This window comes from Anopheles gambiae, chromosome X, assembly GCF_943734735.2.
Source record: "Anopheles gambiae chromosome X, idAnoGambNW_F1_1, whole genome shotgun sequence".
In the NCBI taxonomy this organism is placed as follows: Eukaryota; Metazoa; Arthropoda; class Insecta; order Diptera; family Culicidae; genus Anopheles; species Anopheles gambiae.
In genome coordinates this window covers 8,975,975-8,993,332 of record NC_064600.1, presented here as the reverse complement: position 1 = coordinate 8,993,332, position 17,358 = coordinate 8,975,975, and the positions used below count along the sequence as shown (strand labels likewise).

Here is a 17,358-nt window from a genome sequence, read left to right as displayed (position 1 = left end):
AGAAGGAAGTAGCGGGAGGGAGTTGGTGGGGAAGGGGAAGGCTGGTTGGGAAACAGGGGCAATGAATAGAACGTCTTTCATGCCGGGCGCACACAACACATAAAGCCTTTCATTGTAAGAGAAGCAGGCAAATGGGGTGGAAGGGGGGGGGGGGGGGTTGGGGTGGTTGAGGAGGTGGTGGCACGCGGTTCTAGGCACACACATCGCAACGGTAGACACGCGTAGATGACAACAACGCCTGCTCGATAAAACGAAAGAGAGAGAGAGAGAGATATACAAAGAGAGAACGAGAGAGAGAGGAGAGAAGTAACCAAGAAAAGGGTAGAAGCGTCTCCAATCCCCCCCCCCCTTCTACAACAGGCATCATTCTCGAGAATGTTGGAGAACTTTTAGTCACCGTTCGACAAAGGTCTTCTTTATTTTTCTTTCTTGCCTTTTCTTCTGAATGGCCGGCGAATGCCAAGCTCGCTCCCGTCCTTCACCGGAGGTTGTCATTAAATCCGAGCCGAGAAGTCGCCGTGCTGTTTTGAATGAAACGGTTTGCTGACGGTGTAGCAAAAAGAAGATAAAAAAAACCACGAACACACACACACACACATTATCCGACTTAATACATTCATGCCAACGGCTCGGCGGCTTCATTCAATCGGTCGGAGTGGCAAATCATCAGTCTTACGGGGAGGGTTTCCCAGGAGGTTGGTGCATCGCGCCCGAGTGCATGCTGGTGCCTGGGCGTGATTTGGGCGGCCCGATAGGTGCTGCCGAGTCGAGAGCAGGCGGACGGTGCACTTAGAACGACTGCGTTCCTGCGAAGTCCGGCCGCAAACGGTGCATTGGCAAGCCTGCCCGCTGTGGCGAAATCTAGCCGGAAAATGATCAGATTCCGTGAAGAGTGCATCAAGTCTGCCGAGCTTGGGCGTTACGCATCGCCATGCACCAGCGAGTCCGGGGAACTTTGACAACTTCAAATGGTGAGACAACTTCAACCGGGACAGCTCGATAGGGGAGAATAGGCCTTATTGATGTCAAACTATCGCTTTGGCGCAGGTGAAGTGTGGGTGTGTTTGTGTGTCTGTCAGTCGTCCCGACGTTTTACCGGCTTCCGAAAGTGTGCCGAGCGGGGACGCTGCTGCCGAATTGGAACTTCTTGGAGATTCTGCGTTGGCTAGGCAAGGACGAGGATTAAGAGTATTCCTGAAGAGTTTACATTCAGCTATTACGATCGTGAGCTCAGCAAGCATTAATTGATGTTTAGGTCGCTATAAATCCTCCAGAATTCCCACAATGTCTTATAGACATTCTTCAGCAAAGGTTAAGCATAGTTCTCAAGATCCAGATGTAGTCTTGTAATTGAGCCTTTGTCCAAAACAATATCAAAGCTCATTAAACTGTTAGGATCTATCTGCAGAGCACAAAGTCCTAGTAGCTATTTCTTGTACCTTACGGGGAGTTGCAGCGTAAGTGAGTCACTAGCCTAAACTTTTAAAATTAGTTTTAGCACACTTTACTGATATCTCAATCAAAATGTCGAATAGCTGAAATTCAGCTGTCATCGATGTAAACGGTCAAAATGATCAAGATCTCGGTTTAATTATTGTGTTTGCCGAGATTCGGTAATTGATCTCTGGCATCTGGCGTCATGTGTTTTTTACATCGTGCAAGCGAAACACAGTTTGCTCGGATTCGTAGTCATAATAGTATCAATGCCTATCCAGAATAAATCGTTTTTGTCGGGCGTAGTTTGTTATTGCAGCCTAGTATCAAAACGGAGCTATAATTAGCAATTTCCGACAATACTCCAGTTTACTGAAATCTCATTTTCAACAATTATCAGGTTTAGCCGAGACTATAGCCGAGATCTTAGTTGTGCGAATCTAGGTTATTTTTAAAACGATTCTCGGCAATTTCTTTCAGGAGTGTACAACTTGGTGTAATGAAATAGGGGTTTCAGAATGATGATAAACGTTTACTACAGTACTTGACTTACGCCGATATTGAGATGTTTGTGAATTTCCAAAGTTGGTAGTTCCTGCGACAACTTCGACTCGACAGCTTGCTCAGAGCGTCATCTTCATCGAAGAAGTATTATGGCGCACTAGTTAACACTTTAAGCGCCGCGTCATATGAAATCGCACGACGGCTTTGTTCACCGCTCAGCTCTGTATCTGACGCTCACCAATTCTCTTGATAACGAATGAGGTAGGAAAGAGGGAACGAGAACGACATGTGCTACGCCGCTTATCGCAATGAAACAAAAGAGTGATAACAATGGCACGAGAAACTGTCGCTCTCATCGCTCTCTTGCCATGCGCTACGTGCTCACTCAAAAACTGTGACGTCAGGCCGGCGGTCAAAGTGTTAACATACCTACACTTTTGCGAAAAGTAGCGAAAGAGACCCAAGATCTCTAGAATTAGGTAAAGTAAAGGTTGGGTACAAAGTCATGTAAACATCTGGAACATGTTTTGAAGAACACATTTGAAGAACATTATAATATATGCTTAGTGCCTAAAAAGTCGTAAGGCTCTTTTTATGTACGCGAGGAATACTAGACACGGACACGAAAACATATGTCTTAAACTATTTTGAAATTGACAGCACCCAGCGCTACCGCAATTCTTAGATCCCAATTTTCCGCCGTACAACAACCATGTGTTTGTCGCCTAGCGTCAAGGACAAAAAAAAAAAAGGATCTTTGAACAGAAGTCCTCCGCTGTAGACCATCTTCAGCAAAAGCCGAACCACTGCATCTCTCTTTCTGTGCAGTACAAAACCTCTGACAGTGCCGACCAAGGACTCCGGCCGGTCTATCCCAGCACACCCCTGCCGGTTTAAAGTCCCGTTTCGGGCCGAGCCTCGGGACTTGCAAAGTCTTAGCATGACGCCTTCCCGGGTCTCGCTGCTTCCACACCTCGGGGTGTAGCGTCGCTGCGAAACATACAATAATCAGGGAAAAATAATAGAGGGAAAAGAAGAAAACGCACACGGATGCACTTCCCGGAACGCCACGCCAAGGGACGCATGACAAAAAATAATCAGGGGAAACCGAGGCTCACACCATTATCCGGGACGAATTTGCGTAAAGAGCATCAGTTTTTCCGCACCACATGATTATTATGTCCCAGTTGCACACACACACACACACACACACAGACACACTCTAGCAGGCATTGTTGCATCAAGATGCGGTACTTAAACGGTACCGTAGTTCAAAGTGGCAGCTCGGGTCGTCGGGGCTTTATTTGGAAGGAAAGTGTTGAGATGTTGCAAAAACCTTTTGTTCGCCGCAACTCCAACGCCGGTGGGTTTGGTGCATATGTGCATATCCGGCCCGATGTGTGATACGACAGCATGTGACGCATGCTAGATGGAATGCGCGTCTGACGCATCTGCCACGCCGTCCGGTCGTCTCGCCAGCCGATCGTCCTGCAATAAAAGTGCAAAAGACGGCGTGGGGCGATGAGCAAAGGCCCGGCCACACACACACACAACTCCACATTCGCGCGGAAGTGCAGCACGTGTGCCGAGCACTTACACTTAGAAGCGAATCTAGCGCTTTTTCCTGCAAAACATTTTCCTACGCGAGCAGCGCTATTTGACCAAATATAAGCGTGGCGAAATTTGCGATTGAACTCCGCTCGCCTCCGGTGGTGACTTCAAAGGCATCGCCCGGAAATGCTCAAAAGAAGGAGTATTCCTTTATTATTATTATTTTTTTGAGTTGGTTATGCTCGCTATGTTTACACCAACTGTGGTATCATAGAAACCGTCTGGACCGAATAGAAAGGCAAGCTCTAGAGGGTGTGCCTGTATGTGTGAGAAAGAGAGAGAGAGATAATAAATGTAGCGTCTTGCAGCACTGTACACCCAGGCAGCGCATCACACACAGTGACATCTGTTAAGGTCGGCGTTTTTGTTTACATGCCGGGGACCGGGCTTGGGCCGCCCAGCCACATCCAACAAAGGGAAATAAAACAAAACAAAACTAAAAAATAGAAAAAATAATCCATTCGCTTTGATATTTGTCGCGGAATTGAATTTTTCGTTGAATGATTTCTATTTTTTTTGTGCAGCAAGTGGAGACGACGGGATTTTGGCAATCGCGAGAGTCTTGGAGCTTGCTAAAATCATAACCTCAATTTTGTTGTTTTTTTTTTGTCGTTGCCCTCTTTTCCTACTCCATATTTCCTTAATATTTTTCCCCAGTCTTGCCTCTGTTTCCTCGTCTCGGTTTCGGGCGTCATAACGGGCGTCGAGGGGAAAACAAAAAACGGCGCGTGTAAGGTGTACACAGTATACCAGTGTGTGTGCGCGTGTGTGTGTATGTGCCCGCTAGCTCGCGTCATCTATTGTCTCCCAACCCTCTCTTTTATGTCGCACCACTAAGTGAAAGAAGCATAAAAATTACACACACAAACACACTAACACACACACGCACACATACAATAGCAATGCTTTTATGCGCGCGCACGCAAGGTTTTTCCCACAACGCCGGTGAATGGTGGATTTGGAGCAATTTTCTGTCGTGCATTTTTTTGTGTGTCTGTGTGTGTGTGTGAGCGTGATATTAACCGGCTCGGTGACAAATGTAAAGCAGCGCGCTGCGGCCCAGCGTTGGGACAAAAACAAACAAAAAAGAATTATAAAATAATAGTTAAAATAAAAAAAATGTACTGTACTAATGGCTTTCCTTCGCTTCCTTTCCCCCCTTAAAGAAAACCCTAGAAACACCGTGACACCCCCCCCCCCCACCGCTCCCCCACTTCCCACCCACCAGGCTTGGCGGGGAGGGTTGTTGCTTGTGTGTGTACATACATACCTACATACATAGCTACAGTCACATACAGGAAAGGTGAAAAGTGCGTGAAGTGAGTGCGTGCGTGGTGCCGGTGGATGCGCTTTTAACAGGAAGCGATAGCGCTAGATTCCGGCGACCGGAAGTGGCACCACCACCGGCAAACCCGTCAGAGTGCAACCAGTGAGACCAGAATAGAAGAAGAAGAAGAAAGGGAGGAAAAAAAAACAAAACGAATTTGGGGGACCATCCCCCCCCCCCCCCCCCAAACACACAGCCACAGGAAGTGCAATTCGAGTGGGGCGCGATTTTCATCGATTTTCGGCCCGGTGGTGGTGTGTGTGTGTGTGTGTAGTACGTGTGCCGACCAAACACCAAGATGCTTCCAAACAGTGCGTGATACAGTGCGTGTGTGCGTGAGAGAGAGATAGCGAAAGTGTTTGTGTGTCTGCGTCGTTCTCGTGTGACAACACGTGTGTGCAATACACGCCTGCGAGCGTGCTAGTGTGTGTGTGTGTGTGTGTGTGTGTGGGAAGAAGATTGTGCATTTGTGTCTGTGAGCCGACCGCTCGACGTCGCCGTTTGTCAACAAATCGTCACTCAAATCGACACTCGACCGGTGTACCGTTCTTCCCCACCACCTTCCCCCACCGACCAAATCCCCAACCCCGCAAACACTATCAGTGGCAACAATCAAACGCAAACAGCGTACGCACAACGTACGCCCTGCAATCAACCGAACCACAAGCGGTCCGTGTGGTACATTGTGCAGCGCGGGAAGCGAAAAGGAAAGCAGGTACGTACTACTGCTTATTAGCGGGAAGATCTTGGGGTTCAGGGCGAGTTGTCACATTATCTCACAACAGTGGCATGCTTTCTCGAATCGTGCGCGCATTGGTACAGTGGGGGGGGGGGGGGGGAGCACACGTTTAAAAACGAAGCGTAACATTCGAGAAACAAGCAGGAGCCCCGGAAACGGGCTGTCACTTTATCTCGAAAGGCATGGCACGGTAACTCGAGCGTGTCACTTTAAGTCGAAAATGTTTCCTATGTGATATACATTGCATAGAAATGCGATTTTATATTCAAAAAAAAAAGAACAAATTCGAGAATGGTTGCTCCTGATTGTGGAAAAAATCATCTCATCCCAAAACATTGACATCTTGCGTTAGACTTCGAAATTTGAAAAGCAAATGATACTTTATTGGATTGGGAGCCTTTCGATGGTATCTATTACAGTGGTGTTCAAATGAGTTTATACTAGCGGCACACTTTTTTCGCATCGTCGCAATAGATTCTTGACAAGGTATCCTCTATGTTTGACTGCGAAGCAATGAATGTTTGACGAGGAGCAATTGATTTCAGCAGGCCCTCTGACAGACAGCTGAAGAGCGTCGCGTTTATCACAACCGGGTGTGACAGATCGACGCGAATAATAATCTGTTGGTCATGTTGAGTTTTATCTGTTGACTGGTTACTAGGATCTGTTTTGTTGTTGCATATATTGCGCAAAATGTAGATGTTAACTTGTCGGATGTGTTTTTGGTGCTGTTTTCGAATTGAATGAATGTATCCTTCAAATCAAAAGCACCTAACGGCTGAATTAAACTATGTAGAAGTGGACTCATAGACATAGACTGCCCGTGAGTTGGTGTAAGCAAAACGCTCAGTGTGACCATATGTAGTTCTATCGATTTTCATTGCAAATAGAACAAAGTTCTTGGCTGTGAAGTGTAATTTTGGATGTTTTTTTTCATCCGGCAAATGAGTTAAATTAACGAAAGAGTTGATGATTTGTTTAGTCACATGGTGTAAAATGAAGTAGGTAAAAGTACCGACTTCATGTGTCGCGCAGACAACGAGGAATGAATGTAAATAGAAGTAATAGAATAGATTTCTTGATTGTCATCCTGAAATATGTCAAACACATAGAATCATACAAAACATTCACGAAATAGCACTCGCCTTTATTATTGATTCCTGCAATATCTGTGTTTAATCTATATTTAATTGTGAAATTAGAACACATAAAGCCCAAATTGTGTTTCATATTAATATTGTATACGTTGTATACTAAAATCCAAAATCCCGAGGACCTTATGTCAAATGACGAATTGTCAAAATGCTCTGTATTCCAACACATCTGATCTCCGTAATGCACCTGTCAAGCGACCGTAATAACAATCTGGTCACTCTCCGCTCTTATTTTTTTTTTATGAGATTCGAACCTTCAATCCAGCGAACGATAAGCCAGAGCGTTTGGCACGGCACCATCGGTCGACCTGCTGCTGACGGGTGACGGCTAGCAATATATACGCATAGCTTTCCCCACGCTCGTGGACTTCCGTGGCGACGATTTACATAAATCCGAAAACGTACACCGACGACAGTAGAATAAAAGTGGCTTCCGTTGCCCATCAAAACGTTTCCAACTGCTCGCTTCGTTTTACAAACAGTTGTCGTTTTTTTTTTAAATCAAGAAAACATCTTTTGCACCCCGGTGGAGTGTGGGCAAAAGGTAAAAATGTTCGCCCACGCTGGCCTCACTGGCATCATTTGCTGTTGTTTTTTTTTTTATTATTACAAGCGACCCCTTTCCGTTGTCGGTCGGATCACTTTCACTTATATTACCTTCTCTCTGTCTCTCTCTCTCTTTCTTGCGTGGTTTAAAAAAAACACACACACACAGTGCCCGGTAGCCGAGACACACACGGTTTGCCGACTTTCACTTCAGCAGCAATCTGTCAAAGCGCGGTGGAAATGCGCGCGCGCGCGCGCGTGTGTGTGCATTGAGAAAGAAATTTTGCATTTTTGAAATGTTCCGTTCAGTTTTGCCATTGCTGTTTGCGAAGCAAACTAACGCACACTGGTGGCTTGTTGTAATGTAGGTTTAACAGCGATGCACAGAAGCCCTTGCAGTGTACACACGGCAAGGAAAAAGAAAGAACGAAGGAAATAAGAAGAAGAAAAAAAAACGGAAGCTACCGAGCGAGGGGACAAAACCGTCAGAAGAAGCAAAAAGAGAAGCAAAAAGAAAAGAAATAAAACGCCATACAAAACGAGAGCCCCCTGTCCCTTTTCCAAACGGAAGCTGTCTGTGCAGGAGGGTTTTGCACAGACACACACACACACACACACACACGAGCGCGCGTGCAATCGCGCATGCACTTGCACAACTTGCAGTAGCGGAAGAAGAGGGGTGGGGGGGGAGAGTAGCGGACCAAACCACCCTCCGAGCGAGCGCTAATCCGGTTTTTTTGGGGGGAAGGGATTTCACAGCGGGGCAGGCAGCGGACACCGGCTGCCGAACACATACATAATGAGCAGCAGCAGCAGCAGCACTGATTGCTGGATGGAAAGGGCAGAAGGGCTGGAACGGTGTATAACATATCCACCCCCGCCCCCCTCCCCCCATGTAGTACCCTGTCCTTCCCTTTGTCGCTATTTGTTTTGTTTCGTTTTGTATCTGGTACAATACGGGACCGTCCGCGGAGCAAATGATTATGCTCTCGGGCGCGCCACATTCGCGATTTTATGCTCGCGTTTTTATTGTGGGGGTGCTGCAATGCACCCGGACCCATTTCCTTACGCGAGCGCGGGTGCAATGCGGCACTGCGCGAAAACGGCAAAGAGAACAGAGCGACAAAAAAGGGAGAAATTGGAGTGTGTGTTATGCGAGAGTGAGAGAAGGGTGAAGCTGGTTGGAGGGAGCAAAGGTGTCGGAATTAATTCCGAATCCCTTAGGTACGCGGTGATGCCTCCATTTCTTCCTTTTTTTTTTGTTCTCTGCCCCAGCGTTTGGCTTTCTCTTTCTCTTCGTACCGTTTGTCTCATTGCTTTTTGTCGGACACGAGCTAAAGGGAGAGTCCCTCTATTTCCCTCCCCACCCGCCGGGGCGAAGAATATGTTCGTTTGCTGTAAATTGTGTCACTTTGTGTATCCCCATTTCACATTTGCACTGGTTTAGTTTTTATTTCTGTTTTCTTTTTTCTCTCTCTTTCTCTCTCTCTCTCTCTCTCTCTCTCTCTCTCTCTCTCTCTCTCACTCTGTCTTCCTATTTCTGATAGACAACTGTTTGCTTTTATTTTTCTTCACTTTTCTTTGGCAAAGTGTTCGTTCTCGTCTTGTCCTGCGGTCGGGAAAGGACTAATGCTTCAACACAGCAACGGAGGGAACGGGTTGATCATGTCGTTTTTTTTTCATTGCTAGCGTCTTCTTATGCGTCTGTCATCGATGCTTGTTTGAAATTGTTCTTCCTCCCTTTTTGTTCTTGTTGTTGCTTCAATTAGTGATGGGTACAGTTGGCAAAAGTCCAGAATTGACTGTGATCCGAATCCACAAATTGTGAAGCCGACTCCGGAAGGTAGGCATTATCCGGAGTCGTTTGGAATCGTCTGGAGCCATCTAGAGTTGCCCGGAGTTGGAGTCATCCCGAGTTATCCTGAGTCGGAGTCATCCGGAGTTATCCGAAGTCATCCGGAGTCGTCTGGGGTAATCCGAAGTCATTCGGAGTTATCCGAAGTCATCGGTAGTTATCTGGAGCCGTATCGAGTTGTCCTGAATCGGAGTCATCCGGTGATGTCTGGAGTTATCCTGAGTCGTTCGGAGTCATCCGGAGTCGTCTGGGGCTATCCTGAATCGTCCGGAGTCATCCGGAGTCAATGTGGAGCCATCCTGAGTCGTCCAGAGTCATCCGGAGTCGTCTGGAGTAATCTGCAGCTGTATGGAATTGCTCTTAGTCTGAGTCATCCGGAGTCGTCCGGAGTCTTCCTGAGTCGTCCGGAGTCATTCATAGTCATCTGGAGTCTTCCAGAGTCGCCCGGAGACGGCTGGTGTAATGTTTTTGTGGTCAGGCATTTCATCTTCGACTCGGACTCCTGCTGACTTCAGTCAATTCAAACCGCTATTCTCAGGAAGAAAGGCCTGTTTAAGAAATGCACGTGCAAAGCAAAAGAGGAAATAAAACACCACGAAATGAAATGGCTCCGGCCGACTCTGATTGCAAATGACTACCCACGTCTCAGGACAACTTAGACTTCAAATGTATCTGATGTCTTCAAAGAACTCCAGCCTTCCCCAGATGACTCCGACTCAGGACAACTCCGAACGACTCTGGATGACTTCAGATGACCTCGATTCCGGACGACTCCAACTCTGGACGATTCAGACTCTGGATGACTTTGGTGAAAACTCCGGACGACTCTGGATGACTCCAGATGACCCTGATTCAGAACGCCTTCGGAAGACTCCGGACGACTCCGACTGTCTCCGGACGACTCTGGATAACTTCAGGCGACTCCAGATGACTCCGACTCAGGACAATTCCAGACGACTCTTGATGATTTCAGATGACCCTAACTCCGGACGACTCCAACTCTGGACGACTCAGATTCGGGACGACTTTTGCCGACCACTCCGGACGACTCTGGATGACTCCAGATGACCTTGAGTCCGAACGCCTCCGGACAACTCCGGACAACTCTGGACGACTCCGGACGACTCCAACTTCGGAAGAAACCAACTTCGGACTACTCCAACTTCGACTCTAGGCGAAACTAACGATTTCGATTTTGCTGAAGTCGATCGGAGTTGCGGGTGTGCTCCAAAGAGCACATCACTAGCTCGAATAGTTTACTTATAGATATATTCCCAGTTTGCTTGCCTGTTGAAAGGCTTCCCATACTTTCTCCAACACATTCGCAGGCAGTTGCAATGAGAACAAGAACGTTATTTGAAACATAAAACAAAACGAAAAAAACATACAAAATCAAATTGAAAAAAGAAAGAACGAAATCAAAAAGCAGATAACTGTACAAAAAAGAGGAGCGAAACAACGCAACGTAAAACAACAAGAGCAGAACCAGCAGGAAAAGGGCATTAGGAGGGGCGAAGTAAATCTACTACACCCGGCAACGAGAAAGAGGGGACAGAAGAAAGGGAGAGAAAGAAAGAAAAAAAACGGGAGCAGCACGAACGTGAAAAACGTGAGGTAAAAATGGATCGAATCATGAGCGCCAAAAACAGAAGAGAGCAGAGAGCAAAGGAGCGGGTGAAACATAACAAAAAAAAAAAAAACGGTAACAAAGGGATCGGAACGGGTGGCATTGCTGTTGCAAAGAGAAAGGCTCTCGAGAAGGGATTGTTTTTTCTTTCCTTCTTTTTCAATCCGTCGATCTTGCCCCGGTCAATCGATTTTTATTGCTAACTTTCTCTATTATGTCTCCGAATGCATGTTCGATCTGTTTTTTTCATACTCTTTTTTTTCTTTTTAAAATATTGCTCTCTTTCTATTGTTATATTATTATATTTAACTTCTTATTGTCTTACTTTTTTATATTAATTAGAACTTTAAAAGTTTTGTCTTGTCCACTTTTTTTTAAGTTTTTTTTTTTGTTTTATCTTTGCCACCTTGGATGTTGCATTCCAGACTGAAAAGTGTCTTCTTCTTCTGATAAGGTCGAAGAAAACAAAACTGTATCTGAGGGGGAAGTAAGGGGTGGTGGCGAGACCTTCGCTTAAATTAAGCTCAATTGGCAGAAATTGAACCAAACGTACCCCGACGCCGGTCGTCTCGTCCGGTTGCCTTTGTCACTCGGTGTTGTCACAGGTTTTGATACTCGCTGCTTAAACAGGGCTGAACCATACAGTAAAGGTAGTATAATATTCTTCTCCAGCAGCAGCAGCAGCAGCAGCTACGCCCAAAAAAAAAACTACGCCTAAATCTATGCAACTACGCACGGCAAAAGAGCCATATTTAGAACCCAAAACAGCTTTTAGTACATTTGCAGTACAAAAATTGACAGTATAAATGGGAAAAAGCTATCTCCATTTTTTTCGTAGCCACCAATCAATACACTAGTACTGAAATCGGTACACACATTGGTACAGCTCAATTCCTGCCATGCACAAAGCGCCCAATCCATGTTCCATGCTGTGCACACGCGATTGGAACGGAAAGCATTAAAGCATCCGTTCGGCGGCTGACCATGAATGAAGGCAGCGGGTGTATTTTTGATGTGTATTTTGAAAGTGTAGAAAAATAAGAAAAAAACACCCCCCCCCCCCCTACCTCGTTGCCCTCCCACCGGTTTTCCACTTTTTTTCGCATCCGTTCGGCGGTTCTCGTTGCGTTCCAAACGTGTCGCAGGGCAGCAGCGCAGTCATGATCGCCGCCGCAACTCATCTAAGGTCGTCTCGCTTAGCAGATTGTGCTCGCAGGTCTCTTGCCTCCCCCCCCCCCCCCTCCCCCATGCATCTCCTTCCAAAAGGTCTCCTCCGGTCTGGTCCGGCGCTGATGCTAATGCGAGCTGTTAATGGGGTCAGTGTTCATTCTCTACCTCTCCTTCCCCCCCCCCCCTTGCGTTCCACCACAGCACCACTCCGGTAACTTCCGGGCGAAGTGGGCAACCCTTCTCCCCCCCCCCCCCCACAGGTCGGTCGACTTTTATACGCTTCTTGCCAATTCAATTTTATTTTTCAATCTGCCTGGAGGTCAACCGTTGGAAGCAATTGATGAAAGGTAGGCTGGCAGGGATGGGGTGGCTAACGGGGGAGATGAAGGGCGCGATGGTCCATGCAGATGTGGAGCTCGTTGCGCGGCCGATTAGAAGCCGTGGTGGTCGTCTTTTTTTTTTTGTCTGTATTTCTGTTCCACTCGATCTCCGTTGACGATCTTGGCGTCGGCCCGGTCGGGCCATAATGATGTCAGGTCGGCACGGACGGCACGTTCTGCTGCGGGCGAGTTGCGTTGCGTTGCAATGGCTCCGCCGCTAGAACAGGGGAACGGCAGTCGGTGACACGCTGTTTCGATTCGCTGTGTGCGCATCTTTTAAATAATATCGCTTTTATTTAGGTGCTGCCTGTTGGAAAAGGTAGCACAATCCAATTGGAAAAAATATGCAAAATAAATTAAAATTAAAAAAAAAAAAACAACGAACAGGCACATAAACGCTGGGTTGCAAAAGAGCCTGGCCGTAAATTGAATGATATCGTTTACCACTCTATAAAATTGCAACCATAAAACCGCGCTGCTTTTTTGCTGCATCTTTTAATGGCCTGTGTTCGCCACCGGCTGCCTTGGAAAACAAAAGGCATCATCGGAACCGGTCAGAGCGAGAACCACCTACACACACTCACACACACACACACATACAAGCGTATACATATAGATTCGCACGAAATGTTACGTTTTCAATGCTGTGGACACCAAGCATAAAACTGATGCTGCGCGCGCTCTGGCCGCGCGATATTTACCATTTAAGGAGTTGAGAAAAGGGGGTTTTTATTTGTATTTTATTTTTATTTTTTGGTTCTGTTTTACTGCGCTTGTTAGTGGTGTGCTGATGGTTTGTGTTGCGTATTTCATGTTCCCTTTTTCGCGACACTCAACCCCTGAGCCGGGACGAAATGCCGTCGCGGGGAGCGAGTGTGTGTTTTAAAGACGCCGTGCCTGTAAGCAACACCTCTTTAAGTAACGATTTTTTTTTTTGTTTTGGTTTATTGCCTCGCGCTCTCCTCGTACTACAAAAAAAAAAAATGCTTCAAGGGCTTTCGCATCGCCCGACACGCTACCCTCGTTGGGGGATGCAGACTTCTTTTTGTGTGTGTTCGTACAACATAAAAAAAAAATAATAACACCAACACCCTACCGGAGAAGAAACGGGAAACTCTTTGAACGCTCTCCCTTTCCCTCCCTCTCTGTCTTATACCTTGTGCGCGTTCGATTCCGGTTTCGGGTGGTTCGGCGGCGCTTCTTTTGCCCACGGTTACTGCACTTCTGCCGAGATGATTAACTCATTCACTAAAACGAGCAGCCCCGGAAGGGGCTGTAAAGAAATAAACCCCAATCGCCAGAAACCCTTCAGCGGTGAGAGGGAAGGAATGAACAGCAATAATAAAAACGTTCTCGAGCACACACACACACGCGCGCGCGCGTCTCTGTGTCTGAGAAATAAGCCACAGCCGGGCGGGTAGACGACGAACCTTGTTCTACTGCTGGTGATGATGGTGGTGGTGTGGTGCCGCCGTTCAGGTGTGAAAATGTTCTGCACACGGAGCTGAGGGAGACGCCATTTGCCATTCTAAGGGAAGGAAAGGGTAGAGAGGGGGAGAGGCCCAGCATTCAATGACGTATCGATTTTGAAGCGCCAGAGGGCACACAGTCGTCGGTCACAGAGAGGAGGTGGAAGGTCTTTTTTGAAAGTGCACCCGACTGTGCGAAGCCGTTACACGGTTCTGAGACACAAAGAGCAGTATTAGCTTTTTTCAACGACACTGTCAATTGTTTATTAATTTTTAAAAGATTGAACTGAGAAGAACAAGGGGAGTAAATTTAATACACGCGAAGAGAATTGGAGACCCGTAGTAAACCTCCGTAAATACTTTCGTAGCGCAATACACAACAACAACATTACACACACCTCACTACTACTCCTCTTCTCGCACTTCTACACGATGTACTATAAAACCGGGGCACGAACTGCGTCCGTGTGCGCGCACAACTCTTGCTGCCGTTCCTGTTCTCGCACGCTTATCGGCTGGACCACGGGCGCTGATAAGCGGGCGCACGCTTAAATGGGCATAAGAGCGGACTCAATTGGAGGCGACCCAATTTGGAGACGACGAAAGGTGAACAATGGAAATTGATGCTGATTGTGAACACGAATTCATTGACCTTAGGTTCACCGGTCGAGCCAATCAACGTGCCAGAAGGCTATTTACATGCAGAGAAGGAGAGAAAAAGAGGAGAAAAACAACATTGAGTAAAAGGGAGAGAATAGACCAAAGTAATAAATATTGATTGCGCTACAATCAATGTTTATGTTTTTCTGTGCGCCTGATTAGACGACATTTGCATTCTTTATAGATATCGTTTGCGATAGTCGGCTCTGATAGAGTAAGATAAGCTTTCGTATGTTTTTATTACAACCCGGGCATGCCAGCGCTATATTCACAGCTTGGTTTTTGGTTTCGATTGGTCCAAAATGAATTCAAAATGAAGCTATTTCGGTAAAAAAAGCAGATCATTCGTCGTGCAATAGCGTCACTAGTGTTTAAGATCATGCTTTTAATGTTCTGAGGGCTTATTTCTATGTTCGCAGTTTACCTCTTTATCGCCTAAAATCTTCCAATTAACGGTACATAGAGCAGTTTTGCATGAGTGAAGTTCCTATATCGCAACCTGCAAACATGGATTTATATCCCTTACGCTCCACTACTACCAATCATTCCTTCGACCAACGATATCAAGTAGACGCACTGTATACCAAGCTGAATCATAAATGCCTTTTTCTGCACATGGATTTCTCATGCGATACTGTTTTATGAATTAATTCCTACCTGTCAAATCGTCGACACAGATGTAAGCAGATTTCCATAGTTGCGGGAAGCATTTCGGCTGTAGGGATTTGTTGAAAAGTTGAGTCAGAAATGGGCAAAAGAGCAGCCTTACAGCAAATAAGAATTGCACTTGGAAATGTCGTCCGGCCCAGAGGCATACGAAAGCTTCAGTTGCGATATGGCAGCATCGGTCTCCTCTCTTCGCTGATAATCGGTGTGGATAAGTCAACTGCGTCGTTGATTGCGGAAAGTGCTGCAGATAGGTTGAGAGGTGTGGCAGAGTGGCAAGTCATATTATCAATGGCAAAAGGAAAATTAACGGCTGGACAGATCATTTTTATTGAAACCCTTCGACTGCTTCGTATAAGGACGAGCCTTTTAGTACTTTTAAATTTCGGTGCTAATAGTCGTTGATCTAGGGGTTAGTTGGAATTTCAATATAAGATAGTTGAATAAGCTGTCATAGCACAAGTCTCTCTCTCTCTCTCTCTCTCTCTTGTTGGCCTGCTCACGATAGAGCACATCGATGAGACATGACCCGGGCAACAATCATCCTCTAGGATGCTCAGTCCCTGCCTGTAGCCTCCCATCCATGCAGACACCCGATTTCTGACAGGTCTCGCATCATCTGGTCCAGCCATCCAGTCCAGCTGTGCTACCCTGCGCCTTATGCCGAACTGGGGATCACTGTCGAACACCTTCTCGATAGGGCATAAGCCCCAAGCCATCGTATCCTGCCAGTCTTCACCGCCGGGTGAATGCTTGGTTCGCCGTACCGCTCAGCAAGCTCGTGATTCATCCTTCTCCTCCACGCTCCATACTCGAACACTTCGCTAAAGATGGCCCGGAAGATGTGTCGCATCAAACACGCCCAGAGCGTTTGCATCCTCCGCTCGGATGGTGCAGGATTCGTGTCCGTAGAGGACCACCGGGCGAATCGATGTGCGATATATCTGCGACATTTCGTTGCGGGCTCGAAGTCTTTTGGATCTCAGCAGTCGGTGAAGGCTCCTAGTATGCACGACTCCCCTGCACAATGCGTGTGTCCGGATTTCGCTGTTGATGTCGTTATCCGAAGTAGCGACCGGTCCAAGATAGCAGAACCCTTCTACCACCTCGAGGTTGGGCCCTATCACAGACTGAACGGACAATGCTTGCTGCTTCGCGTTTGAGTCGGGTGTACGCCTCACACACCTTCGCTGTTGTCCTGCCGATGTTGTCGATGTCATCCGCGAAGCCAAAGAAATTAGATAGACCGGTAGAGGATCGTGCTACGGAGGTCGTGGTATAGCCCCGCGCCTCGAACGACACCTTCCAGAGCGATGCTAAAGAACAGACAGGAGAGTCCGTCGCCTTGCCTCAGACCCCTGTGAGATTCAAACGATTCCGACGTCTCACGTCTCTCTCACCTTGCACTGCACCCCGTTCACGGTGACCTCTAGCAGCCGGATTAACTTCCCAAGGAAGTGGTACCGCTGCATGATGCTCGCATTGCTCCTTCCGGTCTCCGGCCGCCTTGAAGTCGATGAACAGGTGGTGCGTAGGGGTCTGCCGCTCTCGGCACTTCTGGAGGATCTGCCGTAGAGTGAAAATTTGGTCGGTGGTGGATTTGTCTCAGAACAGGATCTGGGACAGGATCTTGTGGGCGGCACTCAGGACTGCGATAGCACAAGTATGCATGACAATTACAAAAGTAGCTCAATTTTGCAAACAGAGCTACTCGTCTCGCGCGACATTTTTGCTACCAAACGCAAACAATAGATTTGAACACATTTTAACCAATTTTTGTGTGTTTTCAAATATAAAACAAGTTGGTTGACTGAGACAAATGAGCTACTTTGATCTACACGGAGTGAAATTTTGAGCTATTTTTCGTCGCTCTATGTCTATTTGAACGGTTATGCGCTAAAAAAGTTGTTTTTCATGGTTGGTTTTGAAAAGAGCCGATTCCTATCTTACGACCTTTTTTTAGCTGCTTTTCCTCTCTTCAGCTTTGTTTTTGGCCTGTTTGTTTCAAATACCGGTTTATGACAGGTAGTTGGATACTGGTGGTGTATGGCTCCTACAACAATCGCAACAATCAAATAATTCAGCAGTGATGTTTGGTTTTCAATCATTTATGCACTTTAAAACCAAGTTTTTGCAAAATATTCATACATTACATCAAAGTATGACAAAAAACCTTTCCAACGACACATTGATTATCAAAATCTAACCATCACATA

The 17,358-nt window shown here is 46.7% G+C and overlaps 1 protein-coding gene across 10 annotated transcripts in view; it reads left to right on the top strand.

The window, feature by feature from the left end:
* LOC5666818 (uncharacterized) overlaps positions 1-17,358 on the top strand; it is a 90,327-nt gene that overhangs the window by 5,029 nt on the left and 67,940 nt on the right. For 8 of the 10 annotated variants that reach the window (XM_061646364.1, XM_061646415.1, XM_061646216.1 and 5 more), the window contains one exon: positions 4,716-5,591. The gene's annotated coding sequence lies outside the window, so the exon portion shown is untranslated. The remainder of the gene's footprint in view (positions 1-4,715; positions 5,592-17,358) is intronic. The other 2 variants (XM_061646509.1, XM_061646587.1) reach the window with 1 other exon arrangement.